The sequence below is a fragment of the Podarcis melisellensis genome, assembly GCF_964234715.1.
Source record: "Podarcis melisellensis genome assembly, chromosome: 1".
NCBI lineage: Eukaryota > Metazoa > Chordata > Lepidosauria > Squamata > Lacertidae > Podarcis > Podarcis melisellensis.
The window spans coordinates 50829092-50852420 of record NC_138528.1 but is presented as its reverse complement, the minus strand read 5'-3'; the positions used below and the strand labels follow the sequence as shown (position 1 = coordinate 50852420).

At 44.8% G+C, this 23329-nt stretch overlaps 1 protein-coding gene across 3 annotated transcripts in view; it reads right to left on the bottom strand.

The window, feature by feature from the left end:
• Positions 1-23329, bottom strand: part of CHST1 (carbohydrate sulfotransferase 1) — a 58033-nt gene that overhangs the window by 25659 nt on the left and 9045 nt on the right. Inside the window, exons 2-4 of one of the 3 annotated variants that reach the window (XR_014163490.1) lie at positions 7562-7727; positions 5109-5274; positions 1698-2164 (exon numbers count right to left, since the gene is read on the bottom strand). The gene's annotated coding sequence lies outside the window, so the exon portion shown is untranslated. Of the gene's footprint in view, positions 1-46; positions 303-1697; positions 2165-5108; positions 5275-7561; positions 7728-23329 lie in introns of those variants that run through there. The other 2 variants (XM_081891884.1, XM_081891880.1) reach the window with 2 other exon arrangements.

Here is a 23329-nt window from a genome sequence, read left to right as displayed (position 1 = left end):
GCCAGGAGCCCCCGTCACGTCCTGCCTTCCCCTTGCAGCCAGCTACCTTCGGAAACGAGGCGCCGCTCTGGGCACGGCGGCGGGCGTCCGCCTCATCTCAAGGGCTTCCAGCCAGAGTCGCCGGCCGCATCTCCCCTCGGTCCGCAGCTCAGGCTCGCTCGGCAGCGGCGGCGCGCGGCCACGGCGGGAGGACCATCCTCCGGTGTGTCTCTCCTCGGGGCTGAGCTCTGCCTCTCGCCAGCCCACCGCCCCCCCTTCCCCTCCCCTCGCACGACGACGCACGCGCGACCGCCAAAGGAGGAGACCCACGCGCAGGCTGCTCCGACCCTCCCCGCGCGCCTTTTCTTTCTCGCTGCGGCGGCGCCCGCTTCCTTCCCTCAGACGCTTCGGCGCGGGCTGCGAGGTGGGCGAGGGCGGGCGAAGAAAAGTCCCGCGCTTTCGTCCGCAGCCGAGCCGCCGAAGTATCCTTTCGGCAGTTGCTGCTGCTCTCCAGACCAGTCTCTCTGAAACCGGTGCGGACCTATTGGCCGACCGCCTTCCCTGGAGAGCGAGGAGGGGTTTTGTGTTTTGTGTTTTTTTTTTATACCGGCGGAGGTTGAGCTCCCTTCCAACCGCACAGCCAGCAGCAAGGAAACGGTGCAGGCGGCGGCGGCAGCAGCAGCATCAGGGAGCTCCCCTTGCCGAGCCAAATCTGCAGCAGAAGCAGCTGCCGGCCCCTCCCGCCGCGGCCCATCTCCGGGGTCAGAGCGCAGCCCGCGCTCTGCTCTGCCTAACTGAGGAAAGCGCGGGCGAGGCGGCGGGCGCGCGTGGGGGAGGGGGGGAGACCCCCCGCCGGGCCTCTCCTCCGCAGCGCGCTTCTTTTCAAGCGAAGGGAATTCGGCGTGAGCAGGCGCGCGCGCCACACCGATTCCGCCTGAGGCGATTCGGCGGTGGCATCGGACCCCGGCGCGAGCTTGCTGCTGCCGGCGGTGTTGGTGCTCTCGCCGTGCTCTTGTCCAACCAGCGGACAACTTTCCAGCTTCCAGATGGCTAGCCTGAGCTTCTCACTCGCTTTCTTAAAGGCGCCGACGCCGCGCTAAAAGATGTCGGGGGTTGTGAGGCCGGAGAATCTCTGGAGCGGCCGCTGTCCGGAGCGCGCGCAACTTCAGCCGTCGCGGCTGACCGCTGCGCGGCGCTGTGGGGCTCGCTGAGGAGAAGACCGCGAGCATCTCTCAGTTAGGGATGCCTCCCAAGTCAGGCATCACCCGTATGCCAGGCGTACATTTCAGCTCCCTAAAATACTTATGAAAGCTTCTCCAAGGAATATCAGGTTTATAGTACGAGCTTGGTTCAATTGAATGAAGTTTTTTATTATTATTTATGCTTGATAGGTACCTTATAAACAAATCAATGAAACATAACATTGAGCTATAAAAATCTCAGCATAACAACCCAAACACACCATCAATATCATGCCAATCACAGGAGCTTTTTGAAAACAACACCCCCCTTAGCTAAAACCACCAGCCATGCCACACTGACTAAAATGAGGAGATTTTAAAATGGGGGGGGGAGGAGTCAGGCTGAAGTTAAAAAGTCAACAACATGAACACCATATGTGCTTCCTTTGGGAAAGCATTCTGTGGGGGGGGGGTGCACCACCAAAAAGGCCCTTCACTGTCCTGACCACCCTCCAAAGTATAGACACAGAGGTGGCACTCAGATAGGGGCTGAAGGAGATACAGGTAGGAAGTACATACAGAAGGAAGTCTTCTCTCAGGTATGGACAGCCCAAGCCATGTATACTTTATAGGTCATAACCAGGATTTTGAAGCGGGTCCAGAAACTAATTGGAAACCAATGAAGGTGAAAATAGACTGGATCTACTGAATAGGTACCAATAGGTCTAAATTATTTCCCGTCCAGAATTGACTAATCTTCACTAATTCTTTCAAAGTGGCCTTGCGGCCCCAGGGTTTGCATTATTTGAAACTGACAGACCCAACCTTTCTCACCATTTGAAGGGAGTTTACTGAGTATGTGATAATGCATCTTTTCGTTTTCTTGGTTCAACCCTACAAGGGTACACAGTACACCTAGGGAGCAGGTCCCTTTCTCCCTGGAATATCCTCATGGTGACTGTGTGAAGCCCACCATGTTGACTGTTGCACTCGGGGCCTCACACCTGACACAGTGAAAAAGAAAACATGTTTGCAGATTGTATATCTCATAAAGGGACATTCAGTAAACGAGCCCTATATCTTATTTAACTTTCCTCAAAGTGCCATCTGATGCATATTTTCTCAGCAGAACCATTGAACTTAATAGGACTTACCTGCAAATAAATGTGAATAGGATGTAAGCCTCATTCATACATTCCACTGTAGAAGGTCAGGTTAAGCTGACATGGTGTTGCTAGATTAATACAGTGAAGCTGTAAAAGACATGTTGATTGCTATTGCTGTCAGGTTAGGAAATATCAGGTCCCTAAGTCTTCCCTGTGTGTTAAAATTCTTTCTGGTTAAAGTCACAAAAATGTGGTTTGTGACTTTTGTAGCTGTGAATGAAAATTGCACCAAAGGCCCAGTTCCATAGGTGGTACAATGGAACAATAGCCCACCCAGAAAACTGTCTTCCCCACCTTTTGTTCCTGTCTTGCTGGCAGAGTGCAATGCCTTACTATTCAAGCTGTTTGCTTTGGCTGCTGGCTGGAGCTCAGGACTTTGGCAGCATGTATTAAATGGTTTTATGAGCAAGCAGTTCACCCCCTTTGCCAATGCGTTCATGTATACTTTCATACATTCTGCCTTAGCTCCAGCCAATCGCTATGGCTTGCTTCAGCTTTCTCTGAGATGCAGGCAGAATGCACTAATAAGGAGAATCTCAGCAAAGGGACCAGAACACTTTGGCATAAACATCTTGCCTGAACCTAACTGAAGGATGGGAGCAAAAGACACATGGATAAGTCTGAGGCAACCAGTTTGAGGCATTACGTGGGAGGTCCTTGACTGCATCTGCTTTTCTACCTCTTCTCCTTCTAAGGGGTGCACTGGAGCCACGGCACAGGGGAAGCAGTGATCCCTGTATACTTTCCCCTACATTGCTCTTGGGGCTTCCCATGATATGGGATGAAAGGGTTAACCTCTTTTCTCCTACATTATAGTCCCAAACCAATTTTGGGGCATCCTGTGTGCATTTCTTTTCTTTCAGGAAAATAAAAATACATTGGGAGATCCAATTACAGTTCTTCCTCATAATGTTTAGTTTGTCCCTAAATAAAAACATTAATAGAATCTTAATTAGAATTTTAAATTAAGCCTGCAATCTTAAACATACTTAGCTGGACATAAATCTTGCTGAAAACAGTATTACTTGCTTCTAAGTATATACAGTTAATTATCGGCACATTAATGTGAAACATAACAGTGCTTCTGTTTGGAAAGGATTAGTATGGGAGACAGAACTTTCCCCCACAGACTCTGCTTCACCACTTCCTGGCCTCTCACTAAGTTTTTTCCTGGTCTTGCAACACTATCATATGTGGCTAACTACTGAGCAGTTTCCTATTGATATCCCACAACCCTTGCTTCCAATTACTGGGAAATTTTGCTGGGGCTAGTTTGACACAGCACATCGGCAACATATCACCTTCTTGTTCAAAAAGGTCACAATTGTCCTTGGTTAGTTATAGGTCAGTTGCAATATGGCAGTAGCCTGGATTGGCTGTGGTCATCACTGAGCCCCTATTTGACCAGCACTCCAATATGTCAGATTGCTGTTGAGTCAGTTTGACCCAGTAGTAGCACTGTAAGAAACTACCTTCAGGAGGGGAAATGCACCCTGGGGTTGTATAGGTTCCTAATATTTTTGCCATGGAACCCCAAAACCTGGGGAAACATGGGAGCATAGATCTCTCATGGGTACAAAAGCTAGCATCTGGGTGGTGCTGAAAAATCAAAGCAAGCAGTTCCAAGGAAGAGGAGATAATGGGGCTGCTGTAGGCTGCCAATCACAAATTTGTATGATGAACTGCTAGGGACTAGACGGAAATATGGAACAGAAGGACATCATTGCTCCACTCCAGTGACTTCCCTAATGCCAATTTGCTGAGGGTTTTTGTTGTTGTTGTTGCCTGAAAAAGCCTTACTCAAATTCCTGTTTTGTCATCGTTTTGCACTGATTGGGTGTGCTAGAAATAATACTGCCTGCCATAAGCACACTGGATCTGTGATGTGATGTGCTTAGAAACTTCCCTGCAGCTACAGGAAGGAAAGTCTTCCATGTGTAATTTATACTGAAGCAGTAATTAAAAACTATACTGGAGGAAACCACCTTAGACAAGGATCTAAGCCGAATAAGAGAGTCAAGGCTTTAAATCGAAGTTCAGTTATGTGAAGTCTTCAAACAGTTGGGGGGGGGGAGAGTTTGGTGAATTTCAAGGTGACCCAAGTCAGTTATCTAAAAATAGGAAAGATGTTTCCAGCATCTCCAAACATTTGTGTGTTTCCCCCTCCGTCCAAATGTATTTGAATACGGGTCTTATGTCTTCTGCTGTATTCTACACCCACTTCTGGCAGTTAACAGTAAGAGCCCATTTATAATTCTGGATACCGTAATGGCAACATTCATTTTTATGGGTCCCATCTTGCTTAGTGTGTGTTTAATGTGAAGTCCAAAGGGTTATAAAGAATTACAGTAATTATTATTTAACACTGCGTTTAGAAATACTCTCGCTCCCAGAGGAATGTGCTGCTTAATAGTCAGGTTTGACTGTGATCAGGCAGGCTCACGTATGACCAGGCATAGGTAGCACCCCACAACATGACCAAGATGCTGTGACCTGGGCTTAAAACCTCAGATTACAAATCCATTATCATTGCCAACCAATTTGGGTTTGGTTGAGTTTGAACCCTGGAGTCTTGTCTCAGATGTTCCCGAGTCTCTAACCAAACAATGCACACAAAAATGTATGTGTTAGTGAAAAGTCTACACAAAATTGCAGACATTCATGAGAATAATGTATGAAAATGCATTCTGTTGGGGGATAGTCATTTTCAAAAATGCAAATACTATATAAGCTTCCAGAGAAAAATATGTATATTAGGAGAAATGTGCACGAAAATGCTTACTAGATGATAATGCAATGTAAGGTTGGTGATTATTTCCCCTCAAACCGTGCCTTGGGAAGGTTAAATGCGAGGCATCTAAGACAAGCTCCTCCAACTCAAGGTCAGTATTTGAGAGGCATCTGGGGGCATCCAAGGACTGGACTGTGATACATGCATCCTGAGAAGTCTAGGGAAAAAAGAAAATATTGCTTATGGTTCTAACAAGTACTAACATATAATTCAGGTTCTAAAAAATCAGTGAAAATAGCTTTCTAAAATCACGACACACACCCAGAAAATCATAAAACTTCAGGCTAAGGCGCAAACTCAGCATGTACCACTGAGCACCTGGGAATAGTCTTCTAATACATGCTTCTTATCCTGATGGAGAAATCACTTATCAAACATGCCTTTGGCCTGAGGGTAAAAATTGTTTATTCTGGGACTCAGCTAACCTTGGTTAGTTCAACCTTCGGAAGAAAAAAAAGTAATAGGCTAGGTTTATTTTCTCACTGGCATTTTGCAGAAGCTGATCAGGAACATAGATTCTTTACAAATGTAGAGAGTTGTATCACTTCAACAGAAGAAGCAGTGGTATATTTTGAGTGACTCCCATGACTTTCCCCATATCGATTGATCAATTCATATTATTTGTACGACGCCTTTCCAAAGTTAAGACCATGCTCAAGGTGGCTTACAACATAGAAAAAAAGTTACATGACTACAAACATAACAAAAGTAGTCATAAACAATAAATCAAACATAAAAAACACATAACCAAATCGAACAATTTTATGTAGAAATTGTTTGATTTGGTTATGTGTTTTATGTTTGGTTTATTGTTTATGACTACTTTTGTTATGTTTGTAGTCATGTAAGATACAAAATAAAGATACAAAAAAAATAACAGCAATGATTCCAGCCCAGCAAAACAATACTCCAGCCCAACCCCAGCAGCCTCAGCCTCCAAGGCAGGTGGGAAAAGGCCTGCAAGCGAGAGCAGGTCTTCTAGGACTCACCACCAAGATGATATCCATGAGGTCTATGATTAGGCTGTATCAGTTCCTTTAAAAATCAGAGAGTTCCTTTGCACATATGCATTGATAATAGACCTGACAGTCTTGGGGCATAGTAGTGTCCAGGGGCTTGCAGCTTAGAGTGCCTGTTCCAGGACACATTCACAGAGCACAAGCACATGAGATACCATCTTGCACTCTACCGCTAGTGATACAGGAGAGGGATTTATAGGGTGACATATTTTTTGACAGCATTCAATTTGTCTGTCCAAAATGTTCTGCCAGCTAAGAACATAAGAGACCAAATGCCTATTATTCAAACATTTTGTTTTCCATAGCAGCCAACTAGACACCTGTTGTTCTCCAGCGACTGGCATTCAGAGGCCTCTCATCCTCTCTGCAGCCATCAGTTCTAGTAGCCATTACTAGCTTTATCATCTAGGGATTTATCTAATGTCATTAAAGTTGATGGCCATCCCCTATTCTATGCTAGTGAATTCCAAAACTATGTGCTGTGACTCTTGTCAATACAGAATCTTCTACAGTTCAGCTACATTGAATGACCCATCAAATTATGCATCAAATTGTGGCTCTGTTCACTTTCTCCACTTGATGCATATTTTTTAGGTCTATAACATGTTCCTCCTTACTCACCTTTTTTTCTAAACTAAAAAGCCCCAATCTTCACCCCCAAAACCTTTGTGTGTTGTTGTTTTTTGTAAGCATGCCAGGCTCTTTGTGTGGTGTCCCCCACATTCACCAATACCATGATAAATAAGGGAGATATTTAATATAACCCTTCCCCTGTCCACCAGTTCTCTGGTTATGTATCCTCTCCCCCTAGGTGCCCCAACCCTATATTTCTCCCTGCCCAGCTCTGGGAGTAGTAAGCCTGACTGGGGTGGGGTAGAGTATAGGAGAAGGATCAGTCAGCAATGGAAGAATGAATCAGCCACATCCGCCACTAGGGATGGCGGATAAATTTGATTCAGTTCACATTTAAAGCAAACCTACCAAATCTGCACTTTTTGAAGTATTATTTGAACTAAAGCAGATACCTTTTGAAATTTGCACTTCTTCCAATTTTGCAATACAAACAATCTGTAGAAAATGCACATAGTAGGGTAAAGTGTGCACTAAAATACATATATTAGTGAAAATTACATACTAATAGGTATTGCCTTACACGAAATTCTCTACAAAACCATATATATTTGTCAAAACAGCATACAAAAATGTGTTTTGGGGAGATTTTCTCCTGAATTTTCATGAGGTTTTTTAATTAAAAAACCAGATTGGTGTGGAAATGTGGAAATTTAAGATTGGGAAACAAAGAAACAGAGAGAACTGGAATTGAAGGACTTACTCATCCCTATCACCCACCCACCAATTCTCCTCTGCCAGAGTCCTTGCCCTGCCCATATTACCAAGCTTGCCAGGATAGTACATTGCTCTTACCAGCTGTTAATCCAATTCTTGTCCATGGCTTCTTGCCTGTATGGACTTTTCCATTCTTACAGTCCATGGCAACCTTCCGTTGCAAACTGGGTTTTCTCAGGCTGCTTGTTGCTGTAATTTTGAGATCCCTCATGGGAGACACCAAACAGAAGCAGGCTCGCCGGTACTGGTGGGAGAGAAAGGAGCTCTTTATTGCGATATAAACTCGCCCAAAAATCTGGGGCCATTCCAAGCCAAGCAGCAAGACGGCACAGCCAGCATTTGTTTGGGGGGTAGGAGGGAATCAGGAACAGGCAGTATGGCATACAAATGAATGCCACAGAAGGCAGCTGGCTCTTGAGCTAAGTGTGTCACTATTGCTTTTGACACTAGAGACTAGCAGCAGAAACAAACAAGCAGGCTCAAAGAACTCTAGAAGCAGAAGGTGCTGTTTACCATTCAGCAAAAGCTAAAAGTTTGGTGGGCATGCTGTCTCTCCTCTCCCTTTGTATGCTCCTAAGAAGCGACATGGTTTTTGGAAAACAAAACATACTCATGCTTTTATAAGGAGTCCGTGCAGAAGCCAGACTGGATTATTTTCCTCTCAGCCACCCCTTGGAATCTCATCTTCTGAACTGCCCTTAATCTGAAAATATGTATTATTTATTTATAGATATAAATAGCTCCATCTCACCTCAACAAACATCCATCTCAACTCTTATCATAATTTTTCCACAAAGTTGCTGGCACTAGGAGAGTTTCTAGAGAGTCACTCTGGTACCAAGACAGAATGTTCACCCTGGACTTAAAGAGACCCAGGTTCAGATATGCTGCTGTGAGACTGAATTCATGGAGCAACACACCAAGGGTCAGTTCAAATGCTACAAAATGTGCAAATGGTCTGCTTGGGTGAGCAACCAGCTCTTGTGGCAAGACCAAGCAACTTTTCAAGCTGGCAATACAGGAGCCCATAATGTACACAAAAGTAAGAACCAAGAGAAGACCTCCATTGCTCTCCAAAACTTGTATATCAAAACATCTGATGGACTACATGTCTCTCCATTGATGGCTATTATGTTCTTTCAATATCCAAGATGAACAGCAAATAGTTTGCAGCAAATGCACTCTGCACTGTGGGTTGTATCCAATGTCAGACCTACTCAGAATAACCTCACTAAAATTAATGAACATGACCACAGAAAGAAACATTTTCTTCCAATAGATTATAATTCTACCTTGAAAAATGTTTTGGGGAATGCTCTATTTAAAAACAATAAAAATTTATGGAATTTTGAAACTGGGAAGGAAAGCTTATAAATTTGCTCACAAAATTGTTCACAAAATTGATGTAATAGTGCAGTGGATAGGTATCAAAGCTAAACCTAAGATCTATGATGAAATCTATGATGAAATCTCTGCTTAGCCCTAGATTCACTGAGTATACAACCTGCAACCTCAGTTTCCCATATGAAAGCAGAGATTAACTATGCACCCTTCAAAGACAAATGTGATAAACTTCTGTATAGAATTTTTTTTAATGCATAACGGAAGAGTTTTACCATAAATTGCAGGTTACTTTTGAATAGTGTTAATAATATTCATTTGATTTTTCTTCTCCATTATTTCAAACACACGTGCAGCCTTTCGTATCGCCACCCCCCACTGAGCTTTGTTCCTTCTAAAAAAACTTCCTTCTTCTGTATTGTTATTTATTCAATTTTGGTTCTGGGAAGGAATAAAGAGTGTTAATACTACTGGCAACATAGTCGGAGCCTGTGTTTATTTGTAATAAAAATAAAATTCAAATATGATTTCTTTAGCAAATAGGAAATGAAATATTAATCTGAATTTTCATGCTTTCCACAAGAATAAAGTCAACCAGCTTAGATTCTGAAAGGAAAACAAAAATAACTCAAAATGTAAATTTAAAAATATATATATAATAATGGGAGAGGGGTGGGAAACTTGACTGATTGAGGTTAGCAGTTCTGCATCACTTCCTCTGCAAACGCAAGGTAGCTTATGTTGATAAGGAAAGGAAATAAGGTGGGTGCTGAATGCATGTGATTAGCCACCTTGGTTGTGACCCTACCTTAAAACCAGTCATGGAAATTGCTCACAGCTATACCATTCTAAGTATGACGTATCAAAAAGGCTGTTGCCAAACACAGGGCTGTAGCTAGGGGGTGGCGAGGTGGGCCCTCACTAGGGGCACAGGCGAGGGGATGCACAAAATCGGCTTTAAAATATGTCCATAAATATATCTATAAATAAAAATATTGACTATTTCCTCATAAGAAAAGGTTTTAAATAGAGGGTGAATTGAATGGGGATGGTTGGGGGAGAGGCGGAAAGAAGAGCTAATTTGTCCATGGCTAGGGGGTGCAATCTGGACAGTTTTGCCAGGGGCGAAAGGTCACCTAGCCACTACTCTGTGCTTCTATAGTGCAGGGAAATAACAGTATGTGATCTTTTGCATGTATGGGGGGTATTCTTCCTGATAACAATGCAACCGCATTGTCTGTATCCAAAGATGAATTTTCACTAGGAACCTAACAAAGTTATAGGTACAGTCTTTCAGGCTTGCCCATATTTCAAATCCTCTCTGTGCGTAGATTCTGCAACCATTCAGTGCCGAAGTCAGGCAGACACAGGAACACAGGAAGCTGCCTTATATGGAGTCAAACCATCATGGTCTGACTAGCTTAGCATTGTCTATCAGCATCTCCCAGTAGGACTGGGAATGCCTCCAGTTTGAAACCCTGGAGAGCCCCTGCCAGTCAGTGCAGAGAGTGCTGAGCTGGATGCAACAATGGTCTGACTCGGTGTAAGGTGGCTTCCTTTGTTGAGATTCCCTCCAGATACTTCCTGCTTATCAAGACAACTGCCTTCTCTCTTCCTTGCCTTGATAACTCATCCCTTGCCCATTATTGTAATTTGAAATTAAACTGAAACGCTTTTTCATTGGCTGTAAGCGCTGCTTCGTGCAGTGTAGTAATTCAGGTGATGCTAGTGTGGAGATTTGCCAGATGCTATCAGACAGAGGCACTTGCTTTTGTTCGGTGCCTGGGAGTAATCGTTCAATTTTTCAAATTGAAGAAGTAACTTTTTTGAGCTATTTTAGCTTGTTGTCTTGCCCTGGTGTTGTAACTTCACCTTTAGCTATTTTAACACTTTAGTCGTAGTAATTTGATATTTTAGTGTTTCTTTTCATTTGGTGTGGTCTGCTCATTTTTTCTCCCTGGATAAGTCTTTTCATTCATTCAGTATTGTCCATTTTGACCCTCAGCAGCTTCTACCCAGTCAGTTATATATTTCTTTAAGTGTTTCGATCATCTGCTTGGAAATATTTCTTGTGTTAACCATAAAAGGGGCTGTCAACATTGGTTCAGCTCCTCTTTGAGGAAAACTTCCTACTTTGTGATTTGTACTATGATACAGACACCTGAGCATATTTTGGAACTGTTGTCCTTAAGACAGACCAATGGTTCCGTAGAGAGGCAGCTCTTGCAGAGTCTAGCACAACCCACCTGCGAATCACAGGACATCTTTAAATCTTTGTATTGTGGGAGGGAAATAGAACCCCTGTGACCCATGTGGGAGGGGGGGTAATTAATAAAAGAATCAGATAGGTGCCTGGATTCAAAACATGGGGCTAAACTCACACTCCAGCAAAATAGAGCCCCAAAGCAGAGTTTAAACTCACAAAAGTCAAGGTATAGTATAGCATTAGGAATATAGTGTATAAAGTATAGCATTAGGAATATAGGTTGTTAGACCCTTTTGTCCCATTTAGTCTGCTTGCAAACAGCACTCCCTTCTTTTCTACCCTTCTTGCAATGAACAGTTCACAAAATGCTAAGTAAGTTAAAAATGTTTTACTTACAGATTCAAAGGTCAGATTTGCACTTATCTAAGCAGCAGCAAGGAGAACATGGGCAGAATACTCTTGGGTAGAAAATACAGAAAGTTAGCTTCAAATACACACTCTAAGCTTGGACCAAAGCTTAGACACATCCTTCCTCGTTGGTTACATGGCACTGGGGGGGGGGCAGGAAGATAAAGCTTCAAAACTTCCCTTATCAGAGAGAGAGGGCATGACCTAGCTGAGTCTAGGGATCTAACTATGTGGTCTTAACCCCTTCATGCTCTAACTAGCACTCACACCTAGTTATGTTTGACTGCAATTTCTCATGATTATGGTATCAGATGGCTGACAGTGGGAAACACTTCATAAATGCCCAACATCCAGCTGGGCATTAATTGATCAGCTAGTTCTTGCATGTTATGTCTCCTGAGAGATAAGTATGAGACGTATATTGGCTCAAGCAGATCAGCTGGTATATATAGGGGCAGGAGCCAAAGGAGCATTTCCCAGGTGGAATATTAATGAAAGATCAGGGTAATTGCTGGACTTAACCCTATTGGATTTTTGCTTGCCCTGTCACCAACATGCCCCATTGTTTAAATATAGGTTTGCCCTATCTGAAAGTTAGTGGCCTTTCAGCAAAACAAATTGGGGCAAAATTCAAAAATCAGTGTTGTCCGCCCCACCCCACCCCCCAAGGTAGATTTTGTTCCATTCCTGTTCTATCTTAAGATCCATATTTTTAAAATAAAAATACCACGCAAATAAAAACTCACCTCTGCAGAACATTTGCTGGCAAAGCATGGCTTCAGGCTTGCTGCCTCTGTCCCAGCAAGGCAAATCAGTCCCTCACCATCAGCCTAGAGGTTGTAGAGTGTATGGGATGCATCCTTTGAAGCACAGCCAGTGCTTTTTCCAGGGGGTACTTAAGGGTATGCAGTACTGGCACCTCATTTGTTGTTGTTGTTGTTAAAAAGTGTGGTACTTACTGTAATGACTTCATGATGAGTAATACCACCTATTTTTCTATGGGGGGGGGGAGCAGTGACTGCAGCAACTGCAATGTAGAGTCCCATATCAATGTTGCCCTCTGTCAAGTTTTCTTTAGGAAACAATGAGGCCATTCAGGGTATCCTGGAGCTGACACAACGCCACTCTTTTGGTCTGTCTGCCTAGGCTGCCAATGGCCATGTGTGCAAGACCAGACAGCATAAGGTAAACAGGTTGTGGGACCAGCACCAGGGAATTCCAAGTAAGGAGTCAGCAAGATCAACAGCAGAAGTATTAGTAACTAAAGCCAGTTCTGCGTTGCGGACACGAGCCTGCCCACCCACACCCATCCATGAGAGTCTGGCAGGGATTGCCTGCATTAACTACTGAAGCAACCTAAACTGTTTTAGCATGCCATGATGAAACAGGGATGTATGGTAAACTCGTGTTGATAACAGGCTTGTTTCATCCCTGTGATTTGCTTCGAGGGTGAACTCATGTGAGCGGAAGGCTTGTAGTCAGAACTCAGCGCTGTGAAAGCAGGGGGCTGATTCAGGATAAATATACGAGCACTTTGAGGTGATATATAAACATTTGGCTAAATCAATAACCCTGTGAGGTTCAGTCTGCTCTAAAAGATTGTTCTATATGTCTCAAATAAAAGCACCTCTAAGAGTTGCTAGCATTTTTGTGTATAAAACGACATAACCATTGCACGTTCAAGGTGGCCATAACTTCTTTGGCTACAAATATATCCATTGTACTCCTCAGAGCCCCAGCTTTCTGTGGATTCTTACTGGTTCATCAGAAACCCGTGTAAAAGTTTTGCTAGGATTGCATGTATATATTTACCTTATTTACATGGTACAGTAAACTATAGTGAATGGTTTGCTGTGAACATGCCAGTCTGGGCCACTTGGTTCCTTCCTGCTACCACACAAGAGAAACAAATTACAATTTCTGGCTTAGCATTGCGTCCAAACCAGGGGTCATGGTTTATTTCCTTTCAGACAAACACGATGATCTGCAGTACAGGTTTGTTCTGGACTAGTGATTGTGGTTTGTGCACCCTGTTTAAGAGGAGCAAACCGGCTCGCCTGATACTGAAAACAAAGGTTCAGACTCTCTGTGTGTTTGTATTCTTCTTTAGCCTCCATATACACTGCCCAGGCTTGCGCCCCAGGGAGGTCATTCGGTGCTGCTAATGCAGCAAAAACAATGCAAGAGGCAGCAGTTTAAGTTACAATTCTCTGCAGCCACAGCAGGCACTGGGATTCTCCAGTGGGTTGACTTCACCCCTGGAGGGAGTCTCTCAAGGTCTGTCTCTCAAGACAGACTAATGTCAACAATGTGTGAATCAAGAGAGGAGGAAAAGCAACATTTAATGACCGGTACATCAGGAACAAGGTACCGTATTTATATATTTCCTAGCTTTGAACCAGTGATGCTCAAGGCATCTAACAATTCGACAAATAAAATATGGAAAGATAATACTTTTTAAAAAAAACACACACATACATAAGTAAGCCAGGTAAACATCAATAAAAACAAGTTGCAACGCATTAAAAAGTCATCTTAGAGGCCAAAGTTCTGGCTAATACCTTTGCCAGTTGGTGGAAGGTCATCAGAGACTGTAATAGCTGGGCTTTCCTTGAGCTGGTCCTGCCAAGGAACCATTTGGAGAAAAGTAGGAGGGGAGGAGTTTGTCTCTCTACTCTAAAGATGTCATAAGCTCTATCAAAGAGGGTCCCATGACACATGTGCAGCCGCATCACATTTGCAACAGCAGTGGAGTGGACATGTTAGCTTAGGGGAGAATTTCTTGTTGCAGAGTGACACAGAGTGTTCAGATTGATAGAAGATGAAATGTGATCTCATTTACAGCAACCAACGTGTTACCCACAACACAGGGGTCTGGCTCCCATGAACCCCTGAACCAAGCATAAAGTGTTATGTATATTGTGCAAAAGGACAGGCAATCATACAGCCAGGCCGTTCTGATGTCCCTTCCCACAGCAGTGCCTGCATTAGGAGGGAGAGAAAAAACCCCAACAAAGCAAAACAAAACCAGCCTCCTCAAGATACTTTCTATCCCCACATTCTCCCCTCTCACCTCTTGCCTTCCCTCTTTCGTCTGCTGGGAAGTGATCTGCACATTCTCCACCACCTCAAGGCACAACAGAGGAGACTGCTCCCAGCTGTGCCACATCAGCTTTGAAAAAGCCTAGCAGGATCCTACCATGAACAGGAAGGCACAGTGTTGTAGCTGCAGAGCTTCCCTAAGGCCTGAAAGGGTCACAAACAAAGCAGAAGGGAATTTTTGAATCCAACTTCCTTTCTCCCTTGGTAAAGGCAGTCGCTGCCTTTCTGCTTCCAGGGAAACCAAGATGCAATACAAGGATACTTTTTGTGAACCAATGCTTCGCTGGAGTTGGACAGAGTGCAAGTGTAGGCATACGGCAGCCCTGCATTTTGGACTCATGTGAAATGGTGTTCACTGGTCAAATGCATGATCCATGTGCTGAAGGTTTCATGAGCTTGCCATTCATTATCCATCCTAAGGGTTTAAGACTTATCCAGGCAAACATGGGTTAACTGTACCTCAATTGCAGTTACCCTTCTTGTGCAATCCCAATTCAAATCCCTCTCCCTGTTATATAAGTTCCCCAGGCAAGAGGTTACACATCAAAGGAAGGCTGTTCTCAGTGTCTGGTCAACATCACTTCCTTATGATCAAAGGAAGGAGCATGAAATTGACATGAACCCTTTTTATTTGAAAAGGGCAGATGAAATGGAGAAGGAGGGACCACAAGGTGACTGTGAAATGGTGGGGGCATGACATCTTTCAATTAAGATGTCATGGGAACTATCCAATAGCTACCTGTAACACTACTACAAAATCCAGCCCACACAGCACTCAACATATTGTTCAACTATCGCAGGTTGGGAGAGATATCAGGTTGTCTCAGCAACATATTGTGTTCTGATGGCTGAGAAATGCACAACAGGAGCGCCACCTTGAGGAGAAAGGTCAGGATCACCCACAAAACTGAGTACCGGTAACTCACAACTTATGTGAGGGCTACATTCTGGGCTATTGTGCATATAAGCAAAATTGTGCAAAGCCAGAACACTTAAAAAAAACAACAACAACTAGAAAACTGTGGAGGAGGGGAATCACAACACTAACTGGTGAGGGATGAATGCAGCTTCCAGTGTTCCTCTTAGTCTTCCTCCTTCTCTCCCTTGCTGGATGCTGCTGCAGATGATATGACCAGGGGGATTGACCAGTAGCCAGAAGAAGTGCTGGTGGGTTGCTTGGGCACATCTGCTGCTGCTGGTGCTTTCTTAGTGAGGAGCTACTGCTGTTGTCTCTTGAGCTCATCAAACGTTTCCTTGTATGGTTTCAGAGTGCCTGTAGCCCCACAGAGGATCTTGAAGCTGTATTCTATGGAAGGATCAAACTGCAATCAGATCTTTATAACTTGAAAAAGTTGAGAATATTCCTGGAGCTTGCTAGCTCATGCTCCCCACCCCCATCCTGGTGGTGTAGCTAGCTGCTCGGGTGCCTGGGGGCGGGGCAAGCCTGACGCTTGGAGCCTCCACTGCCTCCTCCTCAGCTGTAGGGTGGCTGAGGGAGAGGCAGTAGGCAGACGCAAGTCCCACACTGCCATTCCAGGCAGCACGGAACCTGCAGGCGCCTAAGCCACCACGTCACTCATAATAAGTTCCGTGAGCCCAATTTTTTATTTTTTTATTTTAAACTCATTTGTCACCTCCCTCGGTGAGGTGTCACACCCAGGGCGGACCGCACCCCTCCCCGCACCCCCTTCCTCCACCACTGCCCCCATCCTCGTCCTTGCATTCTGAACTTAATATGACCAGTTTCTCCATCTCTTAAACAACCAATACCTGTTGGCCCTCAATTAGCTTTTGCAGTTCTTCCTGGATGACACCAACAAACCCATCACCACCCACTTGCTTGGACGTCTGCACAATGTCCTCCACCTCCGAGGCAGTGCTCAGAAATTCCTGCATATGTTAACTAAGCATAAGTTGTGAGTTACCTGTAATAGCAGCTCTCCTTTCAGAAAATAAGTTTGATTTCCTTGCAAACAGTTCAATTACTGCCACAAAGCATCAGTATTTGCAACCAAGTTTGCCCCATAACTTTCCTTTTTATTCTGTTTTTCAAATGTGTTTTTGTTTTTAGAGGGGGTGTCAGGAAGAATATAAAGTTGTTGCACTTCTACAGGAATAAAAATATGGTCCAATACAGAATACTGAATTTGAATATTTGTTACCACTTCTCCCCTGCCATCATCATCAAGAGGAGGACTGATTTTTACATATGGTTCTATTCGCAATAGAAAGTATATTTTCCCACTGATTCAAACTTGCTGCTGTTCAGAATGTATATACATTACCGATTCCTACTGAAATCAATAGCAAAGACAGCACTGCTTTTAAAGGAAGAAGGTTTCAGTTTAGCCCAAATTACATGTGATGGAGACAGACACCCATTATCACTCTGGGTGGCCTGGGCATTTATTCTGATACTCCTGTAAAAAATTACCACCATTTCTCTGCTGGTGCAATCCTCTTCCGATTTGTGCTGAAAATCATGCTTCCAGAGCACATATGTGATGAGGAAGACGGCACACAGGAGGTCCTTCCCTATGATAGTTTTATGTCACGAAGGGGTTGTTCAGATCTGATTTTTTCTGTAGGCACATTTACTAGCTGTACAGAGCAGAGAATTAAAGTAGATACACACACACTTGGAAGCGCTTCAGTTTGGAGTTTTCTAAAAGCACTTTCGTAGACATCATTTTGCAAGTGTCCACACCTGCACACTATGTAGGCAGTGTGAATGGTTGTTAAATCATTGCTGTCTGCACACATTAGTTTCCTTGCTCCCTCCCCTTTCAAGCCCCACTGCACTGCTTGAAAAATAATAATCCTACAAGTTTATTGATATATTGGATGTTTGGAAGGGCAGGCTGCACGCACAGTTAAATTGCTGCACTCAGCATATGCCCCTAGGCTTTCTTCCCTCATACCATGCAGGCAACCTCATGCCTAAATATTTTTTTCTCCTTTTGGCAGGGCATTCTGCATGTGCTCAGAGGCTGCTTGTTCTGGCACCACACATGGCTAATAACAGACTTCAGTGTGTTTTATTGCAAAGCACCCATGGTACAGTATGCTCAGAGCCTCCCTACCAGGCAAGTACAAGAAACACGACACAGTTTGATTTATTGAATGAGAAGCGCAAAAAAGGCACTTTGGGATTCTGACATGTCTGCTCCCTGTTACACCAACTGATTCAACATTGTGGCTTCTTAAAGGGCAACGTGCAGCTACGTTTTGTAAAGGGCAATGCACAAAATGGATGCACCTCAAATCTATCAAATTGCCATCCTAATCAGTCAAATAATATGGTTTGGGGTGAAAAAAATTTATAATGATCACAACATGAAGTTGATCAAAACCTCAGGAAGTTGATAAACTGGAGGAATTACTTTAAAAACTAATAATAAATTGTGAAAGCCAGCTCCTTTTCAACTGTGTTGAAAAAATGATAGTGGCTATTTCTGCCTGTCCTTTTCATTAGTTCATACATACATACCGTATTTTTCACCCCATAGGACGCACCGCCCTGTAGGACGCACCTAGTTTTTTGGGGGGGGAAATAAAGAAAAATATTATTTCCCCCCCAGGGACGGGGCTGGCGCGGGGGAAGCCCAAGCTTCCCCAGCCCCCAGAACAGCCTGCTATCCGCAAGCCTAGGGAGCCGCGCCGGTCTCCCCAGGCTTGCGGACAGCTGTGCGAAGCCCGGGCATGCTCTTCAGTGCGCCCGAGGCTTCGAAATGCAGGCAGCTCTCCGCGACCCTCCGGAGCCCGGCTTGGCTTGGCGCCAGGCTCCGGAGGGTTCCGCAGAGCTTCCTGAAGCATGGAGAGCGAGAGCCTCTCGCTCTCCAGGCTTCAGCGAAAGCCTGTATTCGCCCCATAGGATGCACACACATTTCCCCTTCATTTTTGGAGGGGAAAAAGTGTGTTCTATAGGGCGAAAAATACGGTACATACATACATAATTTTATTTGTATGTTGCCTTTCCACAGTTCAAACCATGCTCAAGGCAGCTTACAACATGAAAAAATATAATAAATAAAACATTAAAAGTATGCAAGCAAACTGAACAATTTCCACATATATCACATAAAGATCTAAAATAAAGGTACAAAAAGGCCCCACAACAGCTCCAGGGTCTGTTCAGCAGTCTCAGCTTTGAGCACAATACTTCTGCCCCTCCTTTTAAAGAACAAAACATTGGTGGAAATATTTTTTTTATTTTTTTTTTAGAAAACCTTGATTATTTTCAAGGTAAGCTAAAAGGACCCCTGACCATTAGGTCCAGTCGTGGCCGACTCTGGGGTTGCAGCACTCATCTCGCTTTATTGGCTGAGGAAGCCGGTGTACAGCTTCTGGGTCATGTGGCCAGCAAAACTAAGCCGCTTCTGGTGAACCAGAGCAGCACATGGAAACACCGTTTACCTTCCCGCTGGAGCAGTTCCTATTTATCTACTTGCACTTTGACGTGCTTTCGAACTGCTAGGTTGGCAGGAATTTTCAAGGTAGTTCCTCCCATATACCAAATGGCTTAGGTATCTCTCAGGTGACTCTTTATGGAACTGTGTGGGGCGGGGGTGGGGTGGTGGCTACGCAAATGCTGTCCAACAATGGCATAAGACCCTTATGGCAGGGGTGCCAACTTGAACAAAGTATTGGGGGGCAGGTAAGCCCCACTCTGCATTATCCGTCACAACATGCAGCACACACATCATTTGTTTGGCAATGCCCATCAACTTGGGGGGGCAGCCCCCTCAAATCTTTTATTGAGGGGGCAAAGGGACCATGGCCCCAAGGAGCTGGCTCTGCAGAAGGCAGTGCAGAAGGCGCCTTATGCCTGTGTGTACACACCCACAATTTGCCATGCAAGCGACACATGCTGAAATCCTTCTGCACAGCGCTGTCTTCTGAGGGTGCTGCCTTCTTTCTGCATCCATCCACCTTGATCAAAAAGAAGAGCACAAAGTGCTATTTCTGTACAGCTGAATTGGTTCTACAACAAGAAGGGATGAATACATCCAGCCCTTACTCCAGATTTCTATGCCAAGCTTGACCTCTCCTTGCTGCCTTTTGTTTTCCATAAAAAGGCCTCACCCTCCCCTCTGCCCCCAGGAGCTTTCATCTTCTATTCCAAGCCGTGTCGGACTCAGCACCCTGTTTTCCCTTCCTTTGCCGGAGAAAGGAGGGGTGGCCTTTTCGCTTGCTCTTTGGTTGTGCCCGTTTTAGAACGCCATCGATTTCCCACCTTACGTGACTTTTACAAATGCTGATGCTTGCTATTAAAAATTGATGTTGCCTTTTGCCGATGCAGGATCTCATCACTTAGTTTTCTTTCAAAGACACCCATCGCACTAATAGTTATACAAGCTCCTAGGTGAAGTGTCTACTCTGCAGTCTGAACAGATTGCCTTCTTTGATGGGAAATGCATTCTGCGAGAAGCAGCAGCAGCAGCAGAAAAAGAAGAAATTAACAGAACCCATCAACCAGAGATGCATGACAAAATCTTCCTAGATTTCTGCTGCAGGCCACTTCACACATTATCCAAGCCTGCATCTGCCACCAAGTGGCAACTCCATTGTGTGTGTGGGGGGGGTTATGGCCAGGCCCAGTCTTGTGAGTGCAGCTATAAAATGCAAAAGTGAACTGGGAGAACTGAGAACTGGGAGGAAGGCTTGTACCATCTTTGCCTCCCCAGCATCTCCTGCATCTGTCACCAAGGCTGTGGCTGTGAGAGGCGGCAGCAGCAGTGGCCACCCGGTGAGGAAATTCTAGCCTGTGGGGGGCTAATTTCTAGCTGCTTCAACAGAAAGTTCTAAGCCAGAAGACTAAGCTGTAGAATGGCATTTGTTGGAACATTGGGGGGGGGGGAATGAGGACGCGGCTTATATACACATTTGCCCTGTTGCAGTGACTGTTATATTATTGTCTATTTTATTGTGTTTTAAATATACTGTAAGACATCTTGAGAGCTTCAGTTAGTGGGCAGGGTATGCATGCACCTAAATAAATGAGCAAATCATAAAACTGTAGAGCTGGAAGGGGCCGCAAGTGTCATCTAGTCCAGTGTTTCCCAACCTTGTGCCTCCAGCTGTTTTTGGACTACAATTCCCATCATCCCTTGCCACTGGTATTGCTAGTCAAGGATGATGGGAGTTGTAGTTCAAAAACAACTGGAGGCACAAGGTTGGGAAACACTGATTCTAGTCCAACCCCCTGCAATGCAGGAATCTTTCACCCAACGTGAGGCTTGAACCCATGACCCTGAGATTAAGGGGTCTCGTGCTCTACCGAATGAGCTCTCTGTATGATTTAGTCCTATGAAGTATGATGGGTTGAGCAGTAATGACCAGCTCAAGGCTATCCCATGAGTTTCATGGGTGATCAATGATTTTAACCCTGGCCTCTACATCTGGGCTCTGACCATTATACCACACTGGGGTGCTCCCTATTGACCATGCAATATATGGACCTGAAGTCCTTAGTTAGTCATCTCCTCCTGTCCTGTTAACACCTCAAGCCTCTTCTTTCTTATAGGTGTTCATACTGCCTGGTTTCCTTATAACTGGTCAGGCCATCAATTCATTTAGGTAAGGATTGACTCCTACACCAAAGATGGGGGGCCTGCGCCCATCAAGAGGTTGTTGGATTTCAGCTGTTGAATTCCAGCCAGCATGGTCAATGGTTCCCCCAGCTACACTGACTGGCAGCTGGTTCCCAGGGTCTCAGAAAGGGGTCTTACCCAGCACTACCAAGAGATGTTCAGGATTGGACCCGTGACCTTCTGCACTCACAATACATGTCCTACTTCTGAGCCACAGTCTCTCCCTAGTCTGACTCAGTGTTTCAGCCTATTTCACATTGCCCAATATTGAGGGAAGGGCAGAGAGCTAAAGAACTCCTTTTTAGCAGCTTTAGGAAGATCTAACAGAGATACCAAATAAACATTTCAAATATAAGGGATGCCCCAGAGCACGATGGTGTCTAAAACAGGGGACATCCATTATGGCCTGAACTGTAAATTTGGCGAAGTGACGGACATCTATTGTGTCCCAAAGATCTGTGGTGTGAAATAAGAGACATCTGTTGTATTCTAAGGAGCTAAAATATGCAGAAATAAGAGGCAATCTTGGACTTCTGGCAGCCCTAGATAGAATCACTGACGGAGCTGAAGGCACTCTTTTAAACTCGGAAATCTGATATGGCAGATAAAAGGGTGGAATTCAGCATCACGCTAAGGTGATCTTTCCACCAGTGGAAGCATCAGGTTGAACAATCTCCCCTCTCCTCCTCCCACCTGTGGCATCTCTCAACTCTCCCTCAAGCAGATTTGGGAGGGGGACAAATGGCACATGAGATGTGTGTGCGCTCTTGCTATTCAAATGTGGCAGGAAGTTGGAAATTCTTCTAAATGTGCTCATGTTTTCAGGCACACCCTAAAGGACTTCTTTAGATTCTGGTTCTTCATATTACAAGTAGAGAGGTAAAGGTAAAGGACCTCTGGACTGTTAAGTCCAGTTAAAGGCAACTATGGGGTTGCAGTGCTCATCTCACTTTCAGGCCGAGGGAGCTGGCGTTTGTCCACAGACAACTTTCTGGGTCATGTGACCAGCATGACTAAACCACTTCTGGTACAACAGAACACCGTGACATAAGCCAGAGCGCATAGAAACACCATTTACCTTCCTGCCGCAGCGGTAACTATTTATTTACTTGCACTGGTATGCTTTCGAACTGCTAGGTTGGCAGAAGCTGGGACCAAGCAACGAGAGCTCACCCCATCGCGCAGATTTCAAACCACCTACCTTTTGATTAGCAAGCCCAAGAGGCTCAGTGGTTTAGACCACAGTGTCACATCCCAAAGAGCCAAATCCCAAAGAGGACAGTCAGAGGGCTTGGTGTGGAAGAGGGAATTTCAGCAGGCGTAGCCGGAGAGATGCAACAGCATCATATTCCACAACATGTGCCCCGGGAGCAGAAACTGCATTCATAAAAAAATGCTAGCAAAGCGATGCATCACAAGCAAAAGGGGCAGCAGTGTAGATGGGGCCCAGGCTATCTGAAAAATCACATTCTCCCCAGTTAGCCTGCTGGCATCTTAAGAAGGAGAGAGGTGTGTGGCATGCATCTTCTTCCTGCACTTTTATCAGTTCAGCAAGTTTAAACTGATAAGGACTTGGCTCAGTTGAGCTGCCCTGGGAATTTGTTTGAAGGATAAGATACCCAACACACACACACACACACAGAGAGAGAGAGAGAGAGAGAGAGAGAGAGAGAGAGAGAGAGAGAACGAGAACAATCTCTGAAATAAAATTCCATAAATACATCCCTTCCCTATAGGACTGCTTTCTAGCCATTCTCAATGGATAGAAGCTAAAGCTCTGGAAGCTAAAGCTCTGGAAGCTAAAGCTCTGGAAGCTAGAGCTCTGGCCTCAACCCATGCAGAAGGAGGAAGCTTCCTCTGCTGCTCACGTCTGAAACAACTAGAGCTGAAGTGGGGGGCATTTTCAGCCTGAGGGCCACATTTATTCCCGGGTTGAGCTTCCATGGGCTATGTTGGGTGGAGCAACGGATGTACAGTTTACCTCTGTATGGTAGTCCAGTTTCTTCACACACACCTCTATCCTCTGCCCAGGCAAGCAAAGTCATCTTCACAGAACCATAGAATTGTAGATCTGGAAGGGACCATGAGGGCCATCTAGACCAACACTTGGCAATGCAGGAATCTTTCACCCAACATGGGGCTCAGACCAACAAACCTGAGATTAAGAGTCTCGTGCTCTACCAACTGAGCTGTCCT